Source organism: Lepidochelys kempii, chromosome 1 (assembly GCF_965140265.1).
Source record: "Lepidochelys kempii isolate rLepKem1 chromosome 1, rLepKem1.hap2, whole genome shotgun sequence".
In the NCBI taxonomy this organism is placed as follows: domain Eukaryota; kingdom Metazoa; phylum Chordata; order Testudines; family Cheloniidae; genus Lepidochelys; species Lepidochelys kempii.
In genome coordinates, this window is record NC_133256.1 from 64,159,066 (window position 1) to 64,184,281 (window position 25,216).

Sequence of the window (25,216 nt, forward strand, 5' to 3'; positions counted from 1 at the left end):
CTCACACCCCCGTAGTTACTGTCCTTTGTTCCAGTTTCTTTCAAGTATCCTTGGGGGTGGAGAGGCTATCACTTTAGCCAGCTGAAGACAAAATGGAGGGGTCTCCCATGGGCTTAAATAGACTTTCTCTTGTGGGTGGAGACCCCCTCCTCTCTCCTATGCAAAGTCCAGCTACAAGATGGAGTTTTGGAGTCACATGGGCAAGTCACCTGTCCATACATGACTCAGAACTTACAGGTAGCAGCCATTACCCACATGGTATCTTGAATGTCTCCAGGAAGACTTCTTATGTGGATTGGAGCCTTCCAACATCCACTGTTTGTTAAATGCTTCTTGATTGGGCACTTACTTTGCACATTCCTTTCTCAAGAAGCTGACCCAATGCTTTACAAAGGCTACTTAAAAATCAAGCCAGTACACAGCCAATATTCATAACTTTGAATACAAAACTGATACATGCATGCAAATAGGATTAATAGATTCAATAGATCATAACCTTTACATAGATATGTTACATGGCATATGTAGCATACAACATGTTCCAGTTATGGCAGTTATGGAAATATGGAAATATATATGCAAACGCATAATTCCATAAAGCCTTATAGGGGGTACCTTCACAGTTACTCATACCCAGTTCTTGGCAGGTGCTTAAAAGGTGACAAAGGAACATTACATTGGATAGTTTAGCCAGGCAACATTCCATGATATCAGGAGAGGTGGAGAGTCTGGCTAGTTACACTCCAGAGGATGGATACCGGTGCCTGGGGAGGAGAACAAATGTGTGTCACAAGATCAGAAAGGCAGAAGGGCAGTGTTAGACAAAGCTTGGTGAAAGAAATTGCCATGGCAGGGAGGCACTGACTTACTTGCGTGAGGCACAGGCTGCGTTTTTTTGGCTTCCGTACACGTTTCAAATACCTGGTGCCCTTGTGAAGAAAAGCAAACAGAAGAGAGATCACAAATGCAAAACACAATTCATAATAGGAATGAAGTGAGAAATTTTGATCTGGGAAATGCCGCTTCTCTGTTACATGATTTAGAGAGCATATTTCTCTCCATTTGTACCTCTGCTGGCCTTTTTTTTTTTTTTGGTGTGGGGAGGGAGACAGGGGAGAACTATAGGGATAAGAATAGCCTGTTTGTTTTGTTCCATTAGTCTCTGAAGACCATCCCAATCCCTACCTATTTGCTTCTTTTCATTATTCATTTACTCAGTCATTATTGATATTACCATAGCACACAAACTCCTAATCAGACGGGGTCCCCTTTACCCTAGGTTCTGTACAAACACATATAAAGCACATCCCCTTCTCTGAAGAGCTTACAGGCTACAGATCAGACAGACAAAGGGAAGGGGAAGGAAATGGGACATATCTTAGCTCATTAATCAGTTAAAGGGGGAAAAAAGCACATTAAAAAGTGTTGCTTTCTGAAAAGATTCTCGCCATTGCATGAGTGCGAATTATTACTTGCCCGGTTTTTTGGACACAGTATAAAAACCTGTTTCAGTTCCCATAGGCTGCCTCATTCTGGAAGGATACTACCAAGAAGAAATATGAGTGCAGTCAGTAGCACCTGGGCAGATAGGAGCTGATCTATGTTATAAAATTCTCCCATGTCTTGCTGTAGATTTTCGAATAAGACTTCCTACACAGTACCTTTTCCAATGTTCTACTCTGGTTTTATGTTTGTTCTCCCTTTGTGGCAAGGCTATAAAAATGTTTATGTATTGACAATTTACATTTTGAAAAGGAAATAAACAGGTTTGCAATTGTTTTTTTAGAGAGTTTCTTTCATTACACAGATCATCAAAATAAGAATCTCCCTTCCCCGCCCTTCCCCCCTCCCCAAAAAAAGACCCTCATTTCACTTTTCATAAGAAATTTTTAGCTGTTGATTGATATTAGGTTATTGTATCTCCTAATAACTATGTCTGTGAAAAGAAATTGTTGCTAATCTCAGGCCTGAAGGTTGTGGCTTTAAATATAGATATAGATATGCAAGCATACTTATCACTGAAAATCTGAGCAAAGACAGTGGGATCGAGCCCAAAAGAAATATAGAAATGTATTATGGGAGGGAGGGATAGCTCAGTGGTTTGAGCATTGGCCTGCTAAACCCAGGCCCAATCCTTGGGGGGGGGGCATTTAGGGAACTGGGGCAAAAATTGGGGATTGGTCCTGCTTTGAGCAGGGGGTTGGACTAGGTGACCTCCTGAGGTGCCTTCCAAATTTGATATTCTGTGATTATGCAACAGGACCATGCATAATCATTATCCCCTTCAAGAGAATATCAGAGGGAGTTAATGGGCAGTTGGTGTGTTGTGAGTGCTGCGGACCATACCAAACACAGTTGTTTCACTGTTGTCTTGCTCTCCCCCATCTCCTTGTTTTTTAGTATTCACCTGTTGTGTCTTGCCATAAGCTAAGGCCCCAATCCTACCACTTGTTATGCCTGAGAACTCCACTGACCTCAGTGGGGTTCCAGACAGACACAAGTTCCCAACCATAATGGAGCAATTGAAGGACCAGGGCCTAGGCTTTTTGGTGCTGGGGCTGGCTTTGTTGTTGTTGTTGTTGTTGTTATATTTGTCTTCAGTGCCTGGAACAACTTTTAAATTTTGAAAAGAAAATAAACAGAAATAGTCAGAGAGTATTGATCTCTGACTGGGAGCTCCACTAATAAATAATAGAATAATACATTCTTTCTAAAGCAGTAGAAAATTTGGTAAGGGGTGATGAGATACCTGAGTAATGTCTATATAGGAAGACCTTCCTCAATAGGATATCAGATGAAAATAGAAGAATTGTGCCCTTCCACCTATTCAGAACCAACTCCCCAAACAACAGCTTGATCCAAAAGCAATTCTACTAGAGAAAACCTGAGCAAATAAAACCTATTATTTAGTCCTGGGTACTGTGGCAACGGATCTATGATGGAAATGTTTAAGATTACAAGTGACCCTGGTACTGATAACAATGGAACCTGTTCCAGTTCCCATAGACTATCTTATTCTGGAAAGATGCTGCCATGTGGAAAAAAAGAGTGCAGTCTATAGCAACCGGGACAGATAGGAATGGGGCCATGTGATAAAACTCTCCCATGTCTTGCTGTTAGTGATGCTTTAGTAATGATATTACAGAATAACAATGACTAACCTTTCCTGCCAATTGCACTCAGAATCTGCTATATGCACACAGATTTCAAATGCTATGGTTTTCACAGCTGGCTCTCTGACAGAAGCTGTTGTCAGGACCTCCGGGCAAAAACCTCCAGACAATAGTGACAGTAACCGCTACAGAAATGGCAGTTACTCGTGCTTTATGCATGTGTGACTCTCCACCTCACCAGGTTTCTCAGAAAGCTACACCCTATACCCTATTCTAGGGATACAGTCAACTTGCGTACCAATCACAGAGTCTGTGGGCCTCCTCTCAGTGTGAGCTGGGTTGTTGCGACTGTGCCCTTTGCTCCTGCCAGTTTGTCGCTGGCTGCTGTATGTAAAATAAGGCATTGCAGAGGAGCTGGTGTTGGCTGTTCACCTTGCTAAGGCAGCTATGTCCCAAATTTCTAGTGCAAATTATTTGAATCCCAAATAATTAATGCCTAGATGTACCCCTTGGAAAATTCCATCATGGGTACATTTCACACTCTGCTCCTGTCAGGCTCCAAGTTTTGCAGGCCAAATTCCTTTGCTCCCTAGTTGAAACTTCTTTTGAAATTGCAACTATTGTATTTGCTATTAAGTGTGCAAATATTTAATTTAGGGACTTCAAAGACTTTGAATAAAATATAACCCTAATTTGCTAGCCTTTTTTCTTTTCATTAAAACTGTTATTGTCACATTTGTTTCCAAAGCTGTTTCTTCTAAGCTGCTAATGTGCCCTCTCACCATCCACTTCCATCCTCTTCCTGAAATCTCATCAAAGAGCACTATGTTCTACTTTCTATTAAGCACCACAGTAGGTCACTTTGACAGATTATTCTTTTCAACTTCTGCACAAAAATAAATTTTCTATAGTCTTAACATTTTCAATCTTTGCTCTTCCTAAGTTACAAAAGTAACTTTAAGGAAAACGTGAAATTGAACTTGGCATTCTACAATTATTTCCACACTTCCTTGTCCTTGATGAGTGACTGAAAAAAAGGATGTCACACGGGATTGGTAATGGGATATAAAGTCTTCAGCTTTAAGTTACCAGTTCCAATTTACCAGGGTTTGGTAGTGAATACAAGCTGTTAATTATAACTGGCTATTTCACTTCCTGTGTGAAGTTAGTTGACTGTCTGAGTCCTAGTGGGCAAGTCTCCTCATCCATGGTATGCATACATGCACAACAAATAGGACCATGTTTCTCCTGTGCAATAGTGTACAAACCTTTGCATAAAAATGACCATACTAGGTCAAACCAATGCTCCATCTAGCCCAGTTTCTTGTCTTCTGACAGTGGCCAGTGCCAGGTGTTTCAGATGAAATGAACAGACAGGGAAATTAAAGTGATCCATCCTGTGTCATACAGTCCTGTGATTAATATGAACAAAAGTATTGTCAAGATTAAAATGTACAAAGGTATTGTCAATGTTAGGCCTCAAACTTCCGGAAGCTTCAGAAAGCAAGCTTTGCAGAATTAAACTGAAACTTGTGGTCAGGATGCGCTACAACTAGATAACACTTTAGGCTGGCTCATATGTATGAAGATAAACTATGCACCCGTGCATAGCTTATAATATTAAAGCAACCACATTTGAGATAATTGGCTACATGAAGATAAACTATGCATCCATGCATAGTTTATAATATCAAAGTAACCACCCTAACCACCCTAAGAATTTGGCCCACCCTGATTGGTTGGTCTGTTTTAAAACATGGCCGATAGAAAAGATAAAAAGTACGAAGGCACAGGACTAAGGTGTGTGTGTTTGATCATAATGGGACCCCTCTTTGATCAGAAAACCTGACTCACACCCCCTGAACCGAAGGGATGTGCACTTCTTGCCTGTCTGTACCTGGCCAGTGTGGAAAATGGCCGACTGAAGGATAACGTATTTTCAGACGAATACAGGGTAAGATTATGGAGTAAAGAAGTCTGGTTGCTCGAGCTGAATTGATCTGAAGTTTGTATTGATACTATAGTGTTAAAAATAGTAGCAGGTAGTTGATGAATAACTTTACATGTACTTGTGCTTGTCTTCAGTATAACTTGCCATTTATAAAAAGAAAAGGAGTACTTGTGGCACCTTAGAGACTAACCAATTTATTTGAGCATAAGCTTTCGTGAGCTACATCGGATGAAGTGAGCTGTAGCTCACGAAAGCTTATGCTCAAATAAATTGGTTAGTCTCTAAGGTGCCACAAGTACTCCTTTTCTTTTTGCGAATACAGACTAACACGGCTGTTACTCTGAAACTTGCCATTTATATTAATCCTTATTCAGTGCTGGTCTTTAATCTTTCTTTTCTTGTTTTGTCTGTGTTGCTTTTATAGCCGGAAGTAATTAAAAACCTTTTTGGAGGAATAATTAGTAGTTTTCTTTTGTCTTACATGGGCACTACTCAACCTCATTACATCTGTGTTGGGGTGGGAAGTAGCGATCACCCAGGGCATAGTTAGGGCCCTGATGCATGTCCCCTTCTTCCTTCGTCTCTGCAAGTCCCAGATTCTAATGGTTGAATTTTTAGAGACACCAGAAGCATGGGATTGTGTCCCTAACCACTTTGGCTAATAGCAATTCATGGACCTATTCTCCATGAATTTACCTAATTCTTTTTTGAACCCAGTTATACTTTTGGCCTTCACAACATCCCATGGAAACAAGTTTCACAGGTTGACTCTGCATTGTGTGAAGAAGTACTTCCTTTTGTTTGTTTAAAACCTGATGCCTATTAATTTCATCGGGTGACCCCTACCTCTTGAATTATGTGAAGAGGTAAATAATGCTTTCCTATTCACTTACTCCATACCATTCATGATTTTATAGACCTCTATCTTATCCTTTTTTAATCATCTCTTTTCTGAGCTGAACAGTTTCAGATTTTTAATCTTTCCTCATGTGGAAGCTGTTCCACACTCCCACTCATTTTTGTTACCTTTCTGTTTACCCTTTCCAATTCTTATATATCTTTTTTTTTTTGAAATGGGGAAACCAGAACTGAACACAGTATACAAGGCGTTGGAGTAGATTTATATAGTGGCTCTATGGTATTTTCTGTTTTATTATCTATTCGTATCCTAATGGCTCCTAATATTTTGTTAGTTTATTTGACTGCTGCTGTATGTTGAGTAAGTATCTGCAGAGAACTATACACTATGATTATAATATAGAAATAATTTAGGCACCATAATTTTGTGTATAGAGTTGGGATTATTTTTTCCAACGTGCATTACTTTGCGATTATCAACAATGAATTTCATCTGCCATTTTGCTGCCCAATTATTCAGTTTAGTGAGATCCTTCTGTAAATCTTCACAGTCAGCTTCTGACTTTAGTATCTTTAGTCATTTTGTACCATCTGCAATTTTTGCTAATTCACTGTTCTCCCTTTTTTCCAGATAATTTATTAACATGTTGAACAACATTGATCATAGTACAGATCCTTGGGGAATCCTGATATTTACCTCTCTATCCACTAGGAAAACTGACCACTTATTCCTACCCTTTGTTTTCTATCTTTTAACCAGTTACTGATCCATTAAAAGACATTTCCTCTTATCCCATGGCTCTTTAATTGGCTTAAGAGACTTCAGAGAATGTGTCAAAGGCTTTCTGAAAATCCAAATACATATCCACTGGATCACCCTTGTCCATATGCTTGTTGACATCCTCAAGGAATTCTAATAGATTGGTGAGGCATGATTTCCCTTTAGAAAAGCTGTATTGACTCTTCCCTAACACATCATGTTTATCTATGTGTCTGATAATTCTGTTCTCTATTATAGTTTCAGCCAATTTGCCTGGTACTGATGTTAGGCTAACTGGTCTGAAATTGCTATGATCACCTCCGTAGTCTTTTTTTAAAAATTGGCATCGCATTAGTTATCCTCCAATCACCTGGTACAGAGGCTGATTAAAGTGACAGGTTACATACCACTGTTATTAGTTCTGTAATTTCCTTCCTAAATTTTGGATGAATACCATCTGGTCTCATGACTTATTATTTTTAAATGTATCAATTTCTTCCAAAACCTCATCTATTGATACCTCAAGCTGGGACAGTTTCTCAGATCTGTCACCTAAAAAGAATGTCTCAGGTGTGGGAATCTCCCCAATATCCTGTGCAGTGAAGACCAAAATAAAGAATTTATTTAGCTTCTCCACAATGACCTTGTTTTCCTTGAGTGCTCCTTTAGCACCTCAGTAGACCATACCGACTATTTGTCAGTCTTCCTTCTTCTGATGTACTTTAAAAAGGTGGGGGTGAGGGTTTTTTTGTTTTGTTTGTTTTTAACTAGCTACTCCTCAAAGTCTTTCTTGGACTGCCTTATTATATTTCTACACTTGACTTGCCATACTTTATGCTCCATTCTATTTTCCTTGGTAACATTTGACTTCCAATTTTTAAAGGAGGCCTTTTAACCTCTAACCACCTCTTTTACTCTGCTGTTTATCCATGGTAGCATGTGGGGGAGGTAGTGCTCTGTTTTAAATTTGGATTATACATTGAGATTGAACCTGTATTAGAGTGTTTTTAAATAGTGTCCATGCAGTTTGCAGGCATTTCACCCTTGTGTCTCTTCCTTTTAATGTCTTTTTAACTAGCTTCCTCATTTTTGTGCAGAAACCCTTTTTGAAGTTAAATGCTACTATGGTGGACTTCTTTGGTATTTTTTCCCACAGAGATGTTAAATTTAATTATTAGGGTTGCTGTTACTGAGTGGTTCAGCTATCATACCCTCTTGGATCAGAACCAGGCTTACACTGGCCAGTCTCTACCACATGGGATTTTTACTTATAGCTGATCAAAATTTTACATACAAACCTTTGTTTTAAAACAAAAAAAAAATGTTTTATTCAAGCCTAAACACTAAAGTGCAAAAACTTTTGGGTGGTTTCTTTTTGTTTTGTTTCAGAATTCTAGATTTTGGTTACAACCAAAAAAATTCAAAATTTGGAAAAAGCAAAAATGAAATGCTATCTCTGCCATTCTCCAACTTTTCCAAGGTTGGAGAAGTTTTGAAAAACTACAGAATTGCAAAATGAAAAATGAGTGAGAACAAAACAAAAAACAATAACAGAAAAACCTCACGAATATCTCATTCATCTTATTGCACTCGGAGGAAAAAAAGAGGAAAGGGGAAAATGCCAAAAAAATCCAAACTTTTGAAATTTTGATTTTTTTTCAAAGAAAATCATAAAACAATGCATGTGTTTATTTCAAACCCCAAGACACAGAAACCATACTAATTGTAACAGGATTTTTTTTTCAATTTTTTGACCAGTTCTATTTTTACCCTTTAAAATTTTGGGGAAAAAATGTCAAGTGGGTACTGTAGTCAATGTGGGTATTAAAAGTATCCAATGGTCTACAGGAGAGCTGTGTAAAATATTCAGTAAAAATTAAATTCCCTTACAATTTGTCAATATTTAAATTCACCCGCCTTCCAAAGTCCCAGGGGAAAGTCCTGGCTCCAGTGAAACTAATGGGAATTTTGCTAGTGATTTTGATGGAGCCAGGATCTGACCTCCAGTGCTTTGGATAAAATGTTTATTTTCAGTGTTTTCCCCCCAAAGATTGGCATTACATTTCAGCACTATCTGAGTGCTCATGGGAATTTTGAGGCAGCTTTTTTATGGTGCATTTCGGTTTCAAACTAGGATAGGTTCTACGGTGGAATTTGAATAGCTGAAGTCACATGATATTTCTTCTAGTTAACTTTTTGAATGATTAGATGAGCCTTCTCATATGCTCAGAAGGATCAACAATTTTGACTTGTTTTTCTAGGGAAGTTGCATTTGGTGTTCTCCTTCTGAGCCAATCCTGAATTCTGGGATTTCCCAAATTGCCATTTATAGGACCTGTCTGGGTACATTTCTTCTCTACATCTCTGAGAGCTTTCAGCTGCTTCAGAGAGTGGATCTTTGCTGTTCTCTGCTCTAATGGGGGGCACAGACTATCAGTGACTTGTCTGGCAGACCCTCAAAATACCAGAGGATAAAACAAGCCTGCAGCCCACCAGAAAATCCAGGAAAAGGGAGATTGGGCCATTGTTCCACTTCCTTGAATTTAAGGAAACAGCCCCAGGTTGGAGTGATGTGGGAGTCTGTCATAAGGTCACTATGGAGGGAAGGATTTTGTAATGATAGAGTTCAGTCCAAACTCCAAATCTGCAAATATTTCCCCATTATTTTGTTTGTTCTGTGGTTTGCTATATTGAGGCTGAACTTAAGAATCTGTCCATACAAATCCTTACCTATTCAAGCAGACCTTACTACAATAGGTCAAACTGTTCATAACAAATTATTTAGCCAAATAACTTAGCTTTTCTATTTTCACAGTGTCTACAGAGAGGATTTACAAAATTATTGGTTATTCATATCTAAGAAAATGCTTTGCTATGGAGTGTTTGCTAAATGATTCAGTCTGTGTGACTGGTTTCCTACGTTACATAGTATTGTTTCTGTTCCTTATTGGATGAACTGCATAAACATGCATGGTGCAATTGGGACTGAGAAGGCAAGTAGGAGAAGGGAGCACATTAAGAAGAGGGAGAGTGGGGTCAGGAGCTAAGCAGGTCGAAGGAATTGTAGATGATTTTCAATGTTTTGGACATTAAAGAGTATTATATCAGAGTATGTACATGCATCCAAGCCTTTAAAATATTTAGGTTTCTTCCTGACAGAGGGAGAGGGAGAGATACAAAGACCAGATTTATTTTCTGGTTAGCAGATTTAACATTCCAGTTTCTCTTGAAATTTCATTTGCACAGAAATGTGTAGTGTTTTTTGTGAACACAACAGCCAGATCCTTGACTGGCTCATTTAGTTGCCTGAGTGTCAAGCCTCCAGCCAGGGAGTCATATACAACCACACATACTATTTCATATGTTTGGCAACAGCATGAATTGAAATTTACCATTTTCTATTAATCATGTAATAATTCTCAAACTGTTCACCATGGTCATTAATGAGGTGTACATATGCAGTACACCTTGCAAAGGGTGCATTCATGTACCTTTCTCTGTGTAATCTTATTAACTCTGACAATGACAGATCTTTATAATTTCTCTCTTTATAGTCACTGTCAGTCACTCCCTTCAATAGATATGTGTGTGTAAGCCAATAGCCAGAAGCTCCAGAGGTCAAAGAGCTCTTTACTCTATTGATGAACAGGGAAAAGCACTGCCACAGAGAGCTTCATATGCATAGGCTTCCTCTGGTGACAATTGGGGGTGGTGGTGGGGGGATTCACCATAACTATAAATGGACTTGGATTTTCTGGCATATTGGGCTTATTGGAGGAAATGCTCATGCAAGGGTATGGAATGGCTTCCACATGAGGAGAGATTAATAAGACTGGGACTTTTCAGCTTGGAAAAGAGATGACTCAGGGGGAGATGACAGAGCTCTATAAAATCATGACTGGTGTGGAGAAAGTAAGTATTATTTCCTCCTTCTCATAATACAAGAACTAGGGGTCAGCAAAGGAAATTAGTAGGCAGCAGGTTTAAAACAAACTAAAGGAAGTATTTCTTCACACAACGCAGAGTCAACCTGTGGAACTGCTTGCCAGAGGATGTTGTGAAAACCAAAACTATAACAGCATTCAAAAAGAACTAAATAAATTCACAGATGATAGATCTATCGATAGCTATTAGCCAGGATGGGCAGGGATGGTGTCCCTAGCCTCTGTTACCAGAATCTGGGAATGGGCAACAGGGGATGGATCACTCGGTGACTACCTGTTCTGTTCATTCCCTCTGGGGCACCTGACATTGGCCACTGTTGGAAGACAGGACACTAGATTAGACAGAGCCTTGGTCTGACCCAGTTTGGCCATTTTTATGTTCTAAGGATCCTAAATGTTCTTTTAGCTTATGCCCAAATAAAATTTTTAGTCTCTACGGTGCCACAAGGACTTCTCATTTGCTGATACAGACTAACACAGCTGCCACTCTGAAATCTAAATGCTCTTGGCTCCTGTCAAGGTTCCTTCCCCACTCTGAACTCTAGGGTACAGATGTGGGGACCTGCATGAAAAAAACCCTAAGCTTATTTTTACCTGCTTAGGTTAAAACTTCCCCAAGGTACAAACTATTTTACCTTTTGCCCTTGGACTTTATTTCTGCCACCACCAAGCATCTAACAGACATATAAAAGGGAAAGAACCTGCTTGGAAATGTCTTTCCCCCAAAAATCCTCCCCAAACCCTACACCCCCTTTCCTGGGGAAGGCTTGATAAAAATCTTCACCAATTTGCATAGGTGAACATGACCCAAACCCTTGGATCTTAAGAACAATGAAAAAAACAATCAGGTTCTTAAAAGAAGAATTTTAATAGAAGAAAAAGTAAAAGAATCACCTCTGTAAAATCAGGATGGTAAATACCTTACAGGGTAATCAGATTCAAAACATAGAGAATCCCTCTAGGCAAAACCTTAAATTACAAAAAGACACAAAAACAGGAATATCCATTCCATTCAGCACAGCTTATTCTCTCACCCATTTAAACAAAACAGAATCTAACGCATATCTAGCTAGATTACTTACTAAGTTCTAAGACTCCATTCCTTTTCTGTTCCTGGCAAAAGCATCACACAGACAGACCCAAACCCTTTGTTTCTCCCCCCCTCCAGCTTTGAAAGTATCTTGTCTCCTCATTGGTCATTGTGGTCAGATGCCAGCGAGGCTATCCTAGCTTCTTAACCCTTTACAGGTGAAAGGGTTTTTCCTCTGGCCAGGAGGGATTTTAAGGTGTTTACCCTTCCCTTTATATTTATGACAGCTCCCCTCCTGTGGACTTTGAGAGAAGCACAAACTAAGACTTTGTGATGAGCAATGGTGCGGAGAGCTGCAGATCTGAATGACTCTGGTGAGGCTCACCTACCCAGTACCTTAGTAAAACAAAGCCACTAAGCTTGGTTGGTTGGTGGTACCTCCAAGGCTCCCTTGGGACCAGGGACAGAGCTGCATGGAGACACTTGGACTGCTGCTACTCACTCATCCAAATCATGAACAGAGTTGGTGGAAGGGTGAAATTGTGCAGCTGAAAGACTTTTACCATGGAACATTCTCACTACCAGGAAGGAAGTTAGACAGACTACTGCCAAAGTTACTGGAAGGAGGAGGGTATTTTACTCTCTATTCAACTGTTGTTTTTTTCCCAGTTTATGACTGTGGTTCCCTTCCCCTAATAAAGATGTCTCTGTTTGTACACAGTCTCAGAGTACTTGCAAGTGGGGATGTTCTGCCTGTTAAGTGCATTCAGGGAATGTGTGTTTAGTTTTCCCAGGTTCCTGGGTGACGGCTCAAACTGGTTTTATTATTTGTTAAGAGGAACCCTAGATATATTGAACTGGGCCTTTTTTGATGTCATGAACCACCTGTGAAGGCGGTAGTACACTAGTCCTGTTTGGTTAACTATTAGTGTGCAAGATATTAGCCTTGTGGTTTGGGGGACTGCTCTACCACTGATTAATTGTACCATAATACCAAGGGTATTTCAGAATTCTCTCACACAAGCACACTTATTGGATATACCTGTTTCTATCACCAAAGTCATTTTGTCACAGTAACCAGATGACAATTCTGGGCTTGGGGGTGCAGTGGAGGAATAGCCCAGATAATCTCATGGACAGCTGAAAACCCGGATGGTCCAGGCAGGTGGCTGGTCCACAACCGAGGCCCATGACGCCATGACCAGAAACCTAGGGGAAGGCATATGTTTTGAGCTGATTGGCATGTGCCCATTTTAGTTTGTCTGGTAGCTGAAGCTGGTACACTACCAGGGAGATGTGATTCACAATGGAATACGGACCCACTCACTCGGTGTCCAGAGTGTGGGCCGCCTTCCCCCGCATTTGCAACATTACCATATCTTCAATTTGCCATCCCTGGATGTCTTTAATGATGATCCCCTTACGCTTGGCCCTTTTCTTATCTAAAGCAGTCTCTACAGCTTCATGGGTGTCACATAGCTCCTCCCTCAACTGGGCAAAGCTGAGATTTTTTGGTTGTGGCAAATAGTAAATGTGATTATTGGTAAACACAGTACGTACATTACATTTACATATGTCTACTAGTGGGTTGCTAATGCTTCCATCCTCCCCAAAACACTTTTCCCCAGGAATTAAAACATACACAGTGCACATTATACAGTACTTTGGTCTCATTATCCAATTCATCCCAAATACAGGATTCTAATGAAATGTCTTTACTACAGGGCTCTGGAGCAACAGGCAAGGACAAGCACACCCACTTTTGAGGAGTCCACTTGGTACAACCCTTGGTGTCCAATAGTTTCCCTCCCTCCCCAGCCCACTGGCTCGAGCTCTGGGGTAGCCAGAACGATTCCATGTGCCATATGAGGAGTGGGCTAACTTTCCATATCCTTGCTTCCAGAGCTTGTTGGTGTGCGTTTTTAACAACAATTTCCCCAATTAAAAGGTCTCTCCTTACTATGCTAGAAACATACGGCATCCATTCATATTTATAACTATCAAACGGTGATCTTTTTCTTTGCTTTAGCAAGTGTATCAATACCATAGTGTTTCCTGATATTATGCAAAACATTTTGTGTTCCAAATTGAACAAAACAATTATCTGCATTTCAGTACATCCCATAGCTATAGCAGTATGTTTTTTTTTTATTTCCATTTGTTTCTGTATTAGGCTGTCCTGTAGCTGGGACAGAGAGCTTAATTTATTCTTAATCACCTCCAGGTCTACAGTATTTATAATCCCTGCTCCAAAACTAATTTCTCCTAATATGGTGTCTGCTACCTGAGGAGGTTTTCCTACAACTTTTGATACACAACAGTGCTAGCAACAAGACAAACAACACAAGACAAAACATACATAGAACACAAAACACAATTTCTATTGTCACAGTGGATTAATGGTATTCTGGTTGCTTTTCAGCTGGCATCAGTTTTTCCTGTTGTTTTGAAAGACAAGAAAAAAATATTTCTACCCCTTTGGGGTTGGCAGATTATTGCTTAAAATATTCCTTTTTTTTACAAATACCCTTGCTGGTTGCAGGCAAGCAGAGGAATTACCCCCATATTTTCCTGTGTTTGTTCTATAGGCAGGCCAGATTTCAGTGGTGTCTACCTTTATCAGTTAGGTAATTTACATTAACACAGACGCTTTCTGGCTTACTTTTGGATTCAAAGCCATTAGCAGCTCAGCAATTCTTTTTTACAAGGGACACAATCAACTTTCACCAGAGTTCTGATTACTGTTCACTTTCAACTCCTGCTTTTAAAACATACAGAAATCTGAAAAAGAAAACACAACCTATTGTGGCTCCCTTTGGAGCCCTAATAGGATTTTATTTAAGTAGCATAGTATGTTTCCATTTCTTTTACCCCTTCTACAATATACACTGCTCTGTTTTTACATAACTGCACCAAATGTATAAAGTGAATGTAATTTATATACAGCTAAGTTCCAATGGAACCCCCTTATATTCTTTTTGCAAATTTGATTATATTGTCCATAATCAAATGATTTCAATTATATAGTCTCTTTGCCTGGATTATTTACAGACATTCCTTTGGAAAAGGGCCCATTTTTCCTTCAGAATGGCTGCAAAGAAACCAAGAATTTTCTTTCAATAACACCTATCCTTTTAAATGCTGTTACAACATTTAACTGCTTAATTCCCTCCAGCATCTGCAGAGTTAACTTCTTACTCTCTTTCCTTAAATCACTTGCTTATTTCCCAAAATGACACCTTCATCAACTCAGATTTTACCATTCCAAGTACTATTTCAGGGATCTGAATTTCCCATGTCTATACTTACTACTTCCCTTACTCCTGCCACTATGCCCTTAGGGCTTCCAACCTGTTTTCCAATTTCTTTACCTGCTGCCTGCCTTCTTGTCTGGGCCCAATCCCTTTTTTCTTGCAGCACTGTCCCTTTCCATGGGCACAGGCTTTGTTCCATTACCAATTTAGCAAGGAAGGTGCGCTCCTTAATTAGCCCCCACCCCTCCTGGTCCTTTTCCTCTGCATAATCACCCCACAGGGTGCTCTCCTTGTAGTTGGGAGTGCCGTACATAAGACCTTCTCCTTCTTCACCCCCTGGACTTCTCCTCAGTCTTAATGAGGGCCGCTGTAGGGGTGCAACAAGGTTCCACCCAAAATTGATCATCCCCTGTGAGGCTCGCCACCTGGACTGAACGTACGGCCAACCGACATTTTAACTGTTCAATTTCCTTTTCATGGTGGGCACACTGCCGTTGCAGCTTATGCTGAGCATGAATGGTCAAATCTTTGACAAGCCCCTGAAGGACCGCCACTTGCTTAGCCAGTGGTTCCAGGTAGGTACATTCTGCTTTTTCCGCCTGGAAGTCCTGTCTCAAGGCCTGCAACTTGTCCTGGACATAGGCTTCGGTTGCTGTTTGGTTAGTAATTTGTGCTGTCAGTTGCTCAATTTCCACCAGCTGTCGGGTACTTGCCTCATCCCTTCTCCCCAACTCCTCTTTCAGTCCTGACAACATTTGATACCACATGGCCACTGCAGTCCAAATTAATTCCACAGCTGCCCCTAGGTTCTTACCCTTCTGCTTTTCATACTCGGCATATAGGTTTAACAAATCCTGCCACGTCTGCACTCTTTTCTGAAGCTCTGCCACCAAACCCTAGAGATTGTATCCCACCTTGGTGAGAGCCTTCTCCAGCTGGGAGAGGTCTTCACCCGCCTGAGAAGGAGGCAGCAGCTTCCCTTCCCTCTTTGCTGCCTCCCCAGTGGCTCGGCCATCAAGTCCACCAGCCTCCCATGACACCAGCGGGCTGGGCAGCTGGACTTCCACATCTGCGCTCCCTAACTCCATGTGTACAGCCTTGAACCCATCACTGATGCCATTGCCCATGACTGCAGGACTCCTGAGTCTGCAGCTGTACCCTTCTGTTTCCTGAACATGCTGACACAATCCCCTAAGGTCTTTTAATCACTTGAGATGTCACGCTCCCCACACCGGCACTGGGGCTTACAATGTTACCCTCCTGGGCCAGAGGGAGGAACGCTAAGCCACCCTCTGTATTACTCAGCCTCTACCACTGCAGGCCCATACACCCAATACAAACCCCTCTTTCCCCACAGAGGCAGAGCAAGAAACTCTAAGTTCTCCTCTTCCACTCAGTCATGCTGTGGTTGAGGGTGTATGCACAGAGGATTTTTCCTTTCGCTTGGAGCGAGGATCTCTAAGTCCTCCTCCTTTTGCCCAGCCCTTCTACAATGGGGGATATACCCACCTGCAACTGTGGCCCCCGCCGCCCACCATGGACCGGGGTGGGGAGAGGAATGCTAAACCCCCCTCTGTTTCTCAGCCCTTCTACAACTGAGGGTGGGCATACCTTTCTCACAAAATCCTCAACATGAAAGGCACAGTGCCAGGCAGGTCAACATGAAAAATCTAGGACAGAACAGTTGGTATGCTCCGCAGGGCTCCCCCCTTCCACAATTCACCACCAAAACTGTGACAGATTTCTGTTACCAATCTGCCTGAGGTGTCAGGTGATCAGGCTGAGGCCACAGGATCGTTAAAGAAAGAGATGATGGAACACACCAAGAGTCTAAGTTTTAAAGCTTTATTGATAAAATAATAAAATAACAGTGGAGAGTGATGGGTGCTCCTCACGTTACTCATGGGAAGGAAGAAAGTGTTAGTGCCCCAAGCCCTAACCCACTTTCATACTCACACCTGCACTACCCAAGGCTGGCAGGGCCTGGGTGTAATGTAAGAAGAGGGGGAGGGGTGGACAGGAGTTCTGTTCTGTGCGCACAGGTCATTCAGGGTCCGCTGCCAATCTCCAATTTGCTTCAGATCTCAGGAGGGTTTTAAACCTTAGGGTCCTTTGGGGGCATCTCGGTCTGGGACTTCTTCCCCCCTTGCTCTTTGTACTGGTCCGAGCTGGCCTTTCACGGCTTCTTTGGTTTTCCCAAAACACCCTGGCTTTAGGGACACTACATCAGTTGTTTTCCCCCTTGTCGGCCTTCACTGTCTTGCTCGGTTTTGCAGACACTGCAGGTTTATGCAGTTGAATCTTCTTTTCTCGCGGCTGGTCAGAGTTGGAATCTAGACCCCCTCCCCTCCCGTCTTTCTTGTCAGGCCGCCGAGCATCGATCATGTGCTGTGGCCTTGAGCTGGAGCCAGCGTCTTATCTTCTGACTGAGCTAGCCGAAGTGTTGAGTTAACTTGTTCTCTGCTGTCTTTCTCCATCCCCCTTTGGCCTCTTGCAGCCTGCAAAAGAATCTTCCACTCCCCACTCACACCTTTGACCCTTCCCAAATTGCCGTGCAATGTTTGCAACAGCGTTAGCAATATACAATGCATAATGACTGCTGATCTGCCTCCCCCAGGGGACCCCCTGGGGGGCCCTTGGGTGTGACACAGTCATATACGCCACTCACCCTTGTTTGAGTGGCACACTATCCCAGTTAAAGAGTTTTGATAACTGTAACCCTCAACTTTCCATTATTACATTAACAGACTCCCTACTTCTGCCAAGTGTGTTTATTGAGAAATCATAAAACTTCTGCTATTTTTGTGAATAAACGATCATGTGTCAGTGAACAATAAGCTCCAGCAAAGGTGCTCATAGGATTTGCAAGGCCCCTCAGAAGGAATAAGTTTGAGACCCCATAGAACTCCTATTGGGGTGCCAGCCACCAGAAATGCTAAATGGAAATAGGAGTTTGTTCATCTGGGACAGGGTTCATCTCGGACAGGAAAAGCGAGAAGCAGTATGTACTTCTGGATCTCCAAGAAGCAGTACATCTATAATGGCCTTTGTCTGATGCTCCATATGAATGTAAAGCCACCAAAACCCTACACAACTCATTCCTTTTAATAACAAATTTAAGCCCCAGAAAGTAAGTATTTCTAAGTGTGAAGGTTCCAGAACCAGGAGACCCGAGAAAGTTAAATTGTAACATATTGAATCATACTAGATTACACTTAATCACCATAAATCCAGCCATATCCTGGCTTCTTAAAAAGAATTTACGTGGATGGATCACATCAAAGTAACAATCCAAAATGAAGATTGATCAGTGTAACTGTGATCTCTGTACTTTTCTGCTTGTCATGCTTTAATCTTATAAACTAAGAGGATTCAGGAAACAGATCAGCTGTCTAGTCACATTTTACCTGGTTGTATTTGTTCATATGATCCTCCTTTCAGCTTTACAGAAGGTGGTCTCCAATTTTATTAAGAAGGAGAATATGTAACAAGTAACACCAGGGGGTTACATATTTTAAAATGAAATGACCTCTTTATTTCTCATCATACATTTTTTTCCTATTCTGTTTTAAAAACTTACTACTCTCCATGTTAGGAAATGAAGTAGTCAGCAGACAAATCGTGCCGCTTGCAGGTACTAGAAATAGATATATTTGAGATGTGAGGTTATTAGAATGTCTGCAAAAAGACTGAAAAATCATTTTACACACATAGGCTGGTTAATCAAAGCCTGGGTTAATTATTTTAAAGGACTAACCATGTATTGTTGGTATAAAAACCTTTACAAATTGCAAAGCCTACTTTTGCTCTTTCACGTGCTGTATTTCTTTCCCCAGTAAAGCACCAGCAAACTCATCAGCACTATAGATCATAAATGGGATGACTTAGAGGTATTGAAATATGATGAGTATATACACTTGAGATGTCAGGTAATTAATAAATCCTGCAAAATGATGCGCCTGAAGCCATGACTACTACTATTCACTGGTTTGGGTACATACGCCTTTTAACGCACCTTCTCTCACTTGTGCACCTGCTAGCCTTCTAATTTGTACATCTGGCTTTTACCCTCTGCAGGCAGATGCACTGATACTTTTCACTTTCTCTCTCCAATCCCCTTTTTTCTTAGCTATTTCTTCCTTGTTCTTTATCTTTTTTCTCTACCATTTGCTCCCTTTAATGTTGAAAAAACAATTCCATTCCACAAATTCTTTCCACCTACCTTCTCTCCTACATCAATAACTGAACCAAAAAAGAAAAGGTGTTTCATTTTTACAGCTAATTTGCTACGTTGCTGTGCACAGAAAAAGGTGAAACTTAAACTACAGCTAAGGATTCACCAATGACAGAAATGGGTTATTTTTGTCAATTTTCTCCTTTACTCTTTAATGGATGCCCACACAGCTGCCTTCCATCTCTGAGATCTCTGCTTTGCAAGAGCCAGTGCAGTGCTGCTCATCTCTTAGTGATGAGTGATTTTCACAATGTTCTGCGATTCTAACAAATTCTAAAGATTTTATTATTATCTAAACAGAATCAGATCCTGCACTGGAAGAAGAATTGACTAGATAAAACAAATAGTATTTTCCCTCTTTTCTATATGTCTTTATTTCATTCCAGAATCAACCACCTGTAATGTCCAAATTAATTTAGAGTAAAATTCACCCCTTTACAGAGGATGAGAGCAAGGGCAGTGCATCACTTAGGTTCTACTTAAGCTCTCAGGTGCACAAGTCCTGTGCTGGTCCTCTGGCACAGAGGTGAATTTCACTCACAGTGCAGGGATTTTGCCTTTATGCTGCCACAATGTGATTGCTCAAAGTAAATACACTATTGTGTGATCTAATTTGTTTAATATACATGAATGACTAAGGTTTTTGGAATGATCCCACTATAGCAACAGGTTGAATGGTGCTCTACTTTAGGTGCACACTAAATACACACAGAGCCACCCCACAAGCCGATGGCTTTTTCCAGTGTTGCTCTTTTGTTGTAAATCTCATATCAGTTAAAAATGTTGGGAGCTTTGGGAGGTAGGGAGGTGGTTGGTCTCTGGTCTTCTTGCTTGAGGTCGGCCTTGTAACAAAGGTGTGACATACAGGAGTGCTAGCGAGAAACTGAAGTTTGTTTCAGGCCTGAGTCATCTGATATGCTCGCATAAGTATCCACTCACTCCAGTGGGCACTGCTATGATGCAAACCTCCAGCTCCAATCCCAGTATGCATGTTTGAGGAAAACAAGTAATTGAAAAGCCAAAGTGTATCATGATCAGTGAAAGTAGCATCAGAAGGTCCATGTCTCCTAGAGGGACTGTTATTGAAGGAACACCAAGAAAACACAGAAAATCAGGGAGTTAGACTGGAAGTAACTCAGCCACATGGACAGAGCCATCCAAAGGGTTTAATTAAGTTTTACTCATGCAACTAAACCTGCATTCAGCATCAATCTTTGCTAATGTAACACTGTGGCAGCATCTCAGCTGTGAGTTCTCTGCCGCTGGCAGAGTGAACCTTGAAACTCAGTCTGAAGCCCCCCCAGAGCCCTGGATTTTGCAGACACAAACACAGCCTCGCAATGGACCCAGTGGAGGGAAGAGTTCAAGCTGTACACATACCTGGCAGTGCAGGAGGACAACAACAGCAGCACCAATAGAGGTCAGTACAGCTTGGTTATGCAGCATGGTGGTGGTACAGAAGCCATGAGACAAATTACACATCTGCAAAGACCCAAAGCCACTGAACTGGGCATTGGAAAGTTGTCACTATCCATTGCCCACAGTGGATGATATCTTGGCAGAACTTTCCAAAGCCAGAATCTTTATGGTCTGTGAAGTGAGGAACAGGTTTTGTTATATAAATCAAGACAAAGAGTCCAGTATGCTGACAACCATTGTAACACCATTTGGTTGCTACAGATGACTGATCATGCTGATGAGCACAAGCCCAGCACCACAAGTGTTCCAGAGAAGTGTTGGAAGGACTGTGTGGGTTGAAAACAAATGCAGATGGCATCCTCATTGTAGGTAAAGGGAGCAATGATATAGAAGCTGAACAAGACCATGACAGTGATGCAGGGACAAGAACATCAAATTGAGCTCAGAAAAAAAAATGTGTGTGGTGACATACATTGGACATCCTTAAAAACCAGAGGGACTAAAAGCAGATTCCAACTGGAAGGTTCTCTCATGGATTGATAACTGTTTAAAAGATAGGAAACAAAGGGTAGGAATAAATGGTCAGTTTTCAGAATGGAAAGAGGTAAATAGTGGAGTCCCCCAAGGATCTGTACTGGGCTCAGTCCTATTTAACATATTCATAAACCATCTGGAAAAAGGGGTAAACAGTGAGGTGGCAAAATTTGCAGATGATACAAAATTACTAAAGATAGTTAAGTCCCAGGCAGACTGCAAAGAGCTACAAAAGGATCTCACAAAACCCGGTGACTGGGCAACAAAATGGCAGATTAAATTTAATGTTGATAAATGCAAAATAATGCACATCGGAAAACATAATCCTAACTATACATACACAATGTCTAAATTAGCTGTTACCACTCAAGAAAAAGATCTTGGAGTCATTGTGGATAGTTCTCTGAAATCATTCACCCAAAGTGCAGTGGCAGTCAAAAAGGCAAACAGAATATTGGGAATCATCAAGAAAGGGATAGATAATAAGACAGAAAATATCATATTGCCTCTCTATAAATCCATGGTACGCCCACACCTTGAATACTGCATGCAGAAGGGGTCACCCCATCTCAAAAAAGATATATTGGAATTGGAAAAGCTTCAGAAAAGGGCAACAAAAATTATTAGGGGTATAGAACGGCTAATGTATGAGGAGAGATTAATAAGACTGGGACTTTTCATCTGGAAAAGAGGTGACTAAGGGGATTTATGATAGTGGTCTATAAAATCATGAGTGGTGTGGAGAAAGTAAATATGATAGTGTTATTTACTCCTTCTCATAATACAAGAACAAGGGACCACCAAATAAAAGTAATAGGTAGCAGGTTTAAAACAAACACAAGAAAGTATTTTTTCACGCAATGTACTGTCAACCTCTGGAACTCCTTGCCAGAGGGTGTTGTGAAGGCCAATACTATAACGGGGTTCAAAAGGGAGCTAGATAGATTCATAGACGATAGGTCCATCAATGGCTGTTAGCCAGGATGGTGTCCCTAGCCTCTGTTTGCCAGAAGCTGGGATTGGGTGACAGGGCATGGATCACTTGATGATAACCTATCCGTTCATTCCCTTTGGGCACCTGGCATTGGTCACTGTCAGAAGACAGGTTACTGGGCTTGATGGACCTTTGGTCTGACCCAGCACGGCCATTCTTATGTTCTAACAAGATCAAGGCAGTCAGAGACATGCCACCTCATATGAAAGAGAGACAGTGTTTCATAGGAATGATGCATTTTCTGTACAAGTTCTGTCCATCCCTGGCTGCAACAGCAGAACCCATATGTGAGCTCACAAGGCAGGAGGTTGAATGGGACACAGCAGGTCCCCAACAACAAGCATTTGACTCACTGAAACAAGTGATAATGGGTGTCCTGAAGTTCTAACAGCCTGGACAGTGACTGACACTCCAGGATGATGCATCAGAGAAAGGGTTGGGTGTAGCTATTTTGCAGGAGCTGCCGGTAACTTAAATCAGCAGAGTTCTGATAGAGCGTGAAAAGGGAGATGCTCAAATAGAAAAAAAAGCATCTGACTGTTGTATTTGGAATGGAGAAATTCTACCATTACATCTATGGCCACTCAGTAATAGTGCAAACACACCACAAACCCCTAGAGACAATCATGGCAGAGCCCTGCCTCGGCGCTCCAGCGAGATAGCACATGTTGATGCACCTGCAGCGCTACCAAATAGGGATCAGACATTGTCCAGGATGACTATTGGTGTTAGCTGGCACCCTGACAGGGCATATATATCCAGTATGGGGGAAAGGGATTAGATCATTTAATCCATTAACATGCTATACTGTCTCCTAGTTTCAACAAGGACCCAGATGTAAATCAAAGAGGCTATAGTAAAGAACATCCAGCAATAGGCAATCAAGAGATTGATATTAGCAGGGTGACTGGAAGATAAAAGACAAGTATGGATAGGAATAGGTCAATGTTTTCAATGAAAGATGAACCGAGAGTGCAGGAGGGAATTATATTTTGAGGCCAGAGAGCTGTTATACCTGACTCATTACATACGAATGGTATGCAAAAAATACATGCCTTGCCCTTGGTTTTGACAGCTGTGTTAGACAGGCTTGAGAATGTACTTTCTGGCTGGGGATGAAAACCCAGCTCAGCTCCTTGATAGAAGGTTGTGACACCCACTGGTCATGTGATAACTGCAAGCAGAAGCAGAAAGCGACCCTGTTACCATTTGAGCTGCCCACCTGACCATGGGAAAATGTGGGAGTGGATTTATTTACCTTCCAGGAAAAGCAGTACTTGATCACAGTGGACTATTCAGATTTCTGGGAGGTTGATACCCTGCCTATTACAAGAAGCCAGTCAGTGGCTAGCAAACTGAAATCCCACTTTCTGAGATATGATATTCTAGACACTGTATTCACTGACAATGGATCCCAATTTGTCTTTGAAGAATTCAAGAAATTGCATGCAAATTGGGACTTTGACCACCACACTTCCTCCCTAGCATACCCACAGCATACTTATAAGGTGGAATCAGCTGTGAAAATACCAAGAAACTGGTATTATTTTTTTCTGGTTTTTGTTAGCATTTTTGGTAATCAGGAATACCCCATCACAGAAGTGCCAAAACAATCCAGTGCAGGCATTGATGGTGATGGAGCAAAACCATGCTACCAATAAGGGGAGACCTTTTGCAGCCAGAAGGATGGAGCAGATGGCCAACAATCAGAAAAAGCAGAGTATGACAGGCCAGTCAAGAACCCTACAAACTCTGGAGACTGGTATTGTTACATCTGAACAGCAGTGTCAAGAGACCTTGAAACTGTTCTAAATGGGTAGTCAAGAAATTCCCTGATGTAGAGGAACTCTAATTAGTGTAAATCCGATATAGCTGTCTCCATGTCAGCCCTGCCTGGATTCATCACTATAACATTGTGTCAAAGGCCAGAACTCACCCCATGCTGATGAACTTCAGAGGCTGAACAGCCTCTTGGGTCCATTACAAGCTATCACAAGCTTTTAAGCTTCTCTGACTGGTTAAAATCCATTTCTTGGCCAACCCTAAGATCAAGATGAAAGTGCTTACAGGTATCTCAAAACCACCTTTGCATCTCCTAAATTCATCTGAGTCAAGCTCTACAATGCAGCAACACAAGTTATAAACTAGTGTGTGTGTGTGTGTGTGTGTGTAGGCCAATTCTACTTTCAGATGAGCATCTGTAGCATTCGAGCAAGTGCACATTCACAATCTGCTTTCGTGGCTGGTCTACCATTATTATTAGCTGATGGAGTTACCTTCTCAGCTCAAGGGGTAGTGATCTGTGCTGTGGTGCCAAAAGTCCCAGGTTAACAGTCTGCAGATGGTTCATGAAGGGAATCTTTATACATGTACTTCTCCCACTGACTTCCATGGGAGTTTCACATGCACACCAGATGCAGATTTGAGAACATAATATTTCCTATCAATTTACACACCAGTTTTGTTTGTCAAAAATAGCAGGGGTTGGTTTGTTTGTTTGTTTGTTTTTCGGGGGTAGGGGAGAGAGTTACTACTTAAAATTCACTAAATATACAAAAAGAAAAGGAGTACTTGTGGCACCTTAGAGACTAACCAATTTATTTGAGCATGAGCTTTCGTGAGCTACAGCTCACTTCATCAGATGCATACCGTGGAAACTGCAGCAGACTTTATTTATACACAGAGAATATGAAACAATACCTCCTCCCACCCCACTGTCCTGCTGGTAATAGCGTATCTAAAGTGATCATCAGGTGGGCCATTTCCAGCACAAATCCAGGTTTTCTCACCCTCCACCCCCCCACACAAATTCACTCTCCTGCTGGTGATAGCCCATCCAAAGTGACAACTCTTTACACAATGTGCATGATAATAAAGTTGGGCCATTTCCTGCACAAATCCAGGTTCTCTCACCCCCCTCCCAAAAAACCACACACACAAACTCACTATCCTGCTGGTAATAGCTCATCCAAAGCTCATGCTCAAATAAATTGGTTAGTCTCTAAGGTGCCACAAGTACTCCTTTTCTTTTTGCGAATACAGACTAACACGGCTGTTACTCTGAAACTAAATATACAGTGAGTGTTTAGAAGGCTCAGTGAAAATCAGGTCTAAGACAGACATAT

At 41.4% G+C, this 25,216-nt stretch overlaps 1 long non-coding RNA gene across 1 annotated transcript in view; it reads right to left on the reverse strand.

The window, feature by feature from the left end:
• Nucleotides 1-627: 627 nt before the first annotated feature.
• The window catches only part of LOC140903466 (uncharacterized), a 46,977-nt gene continuing 22,388 nt past the window's right edge, over nucleotides 628-25,216 (reverse strand). Inside the window, exons 2-3 of the long non-coding RNA XR_012156255.1 lie at nucleotides 870-929; nucleotides 628-764 (exon numbers count right to left, since the gene is read on the reverse strand). This is a non-coding gene — a long non-coding RNA (uncharacterized lncRNA). The remainder of the gene's footprint in view (nucleotides 765-869; nucleotides 930-25,216) is intronic.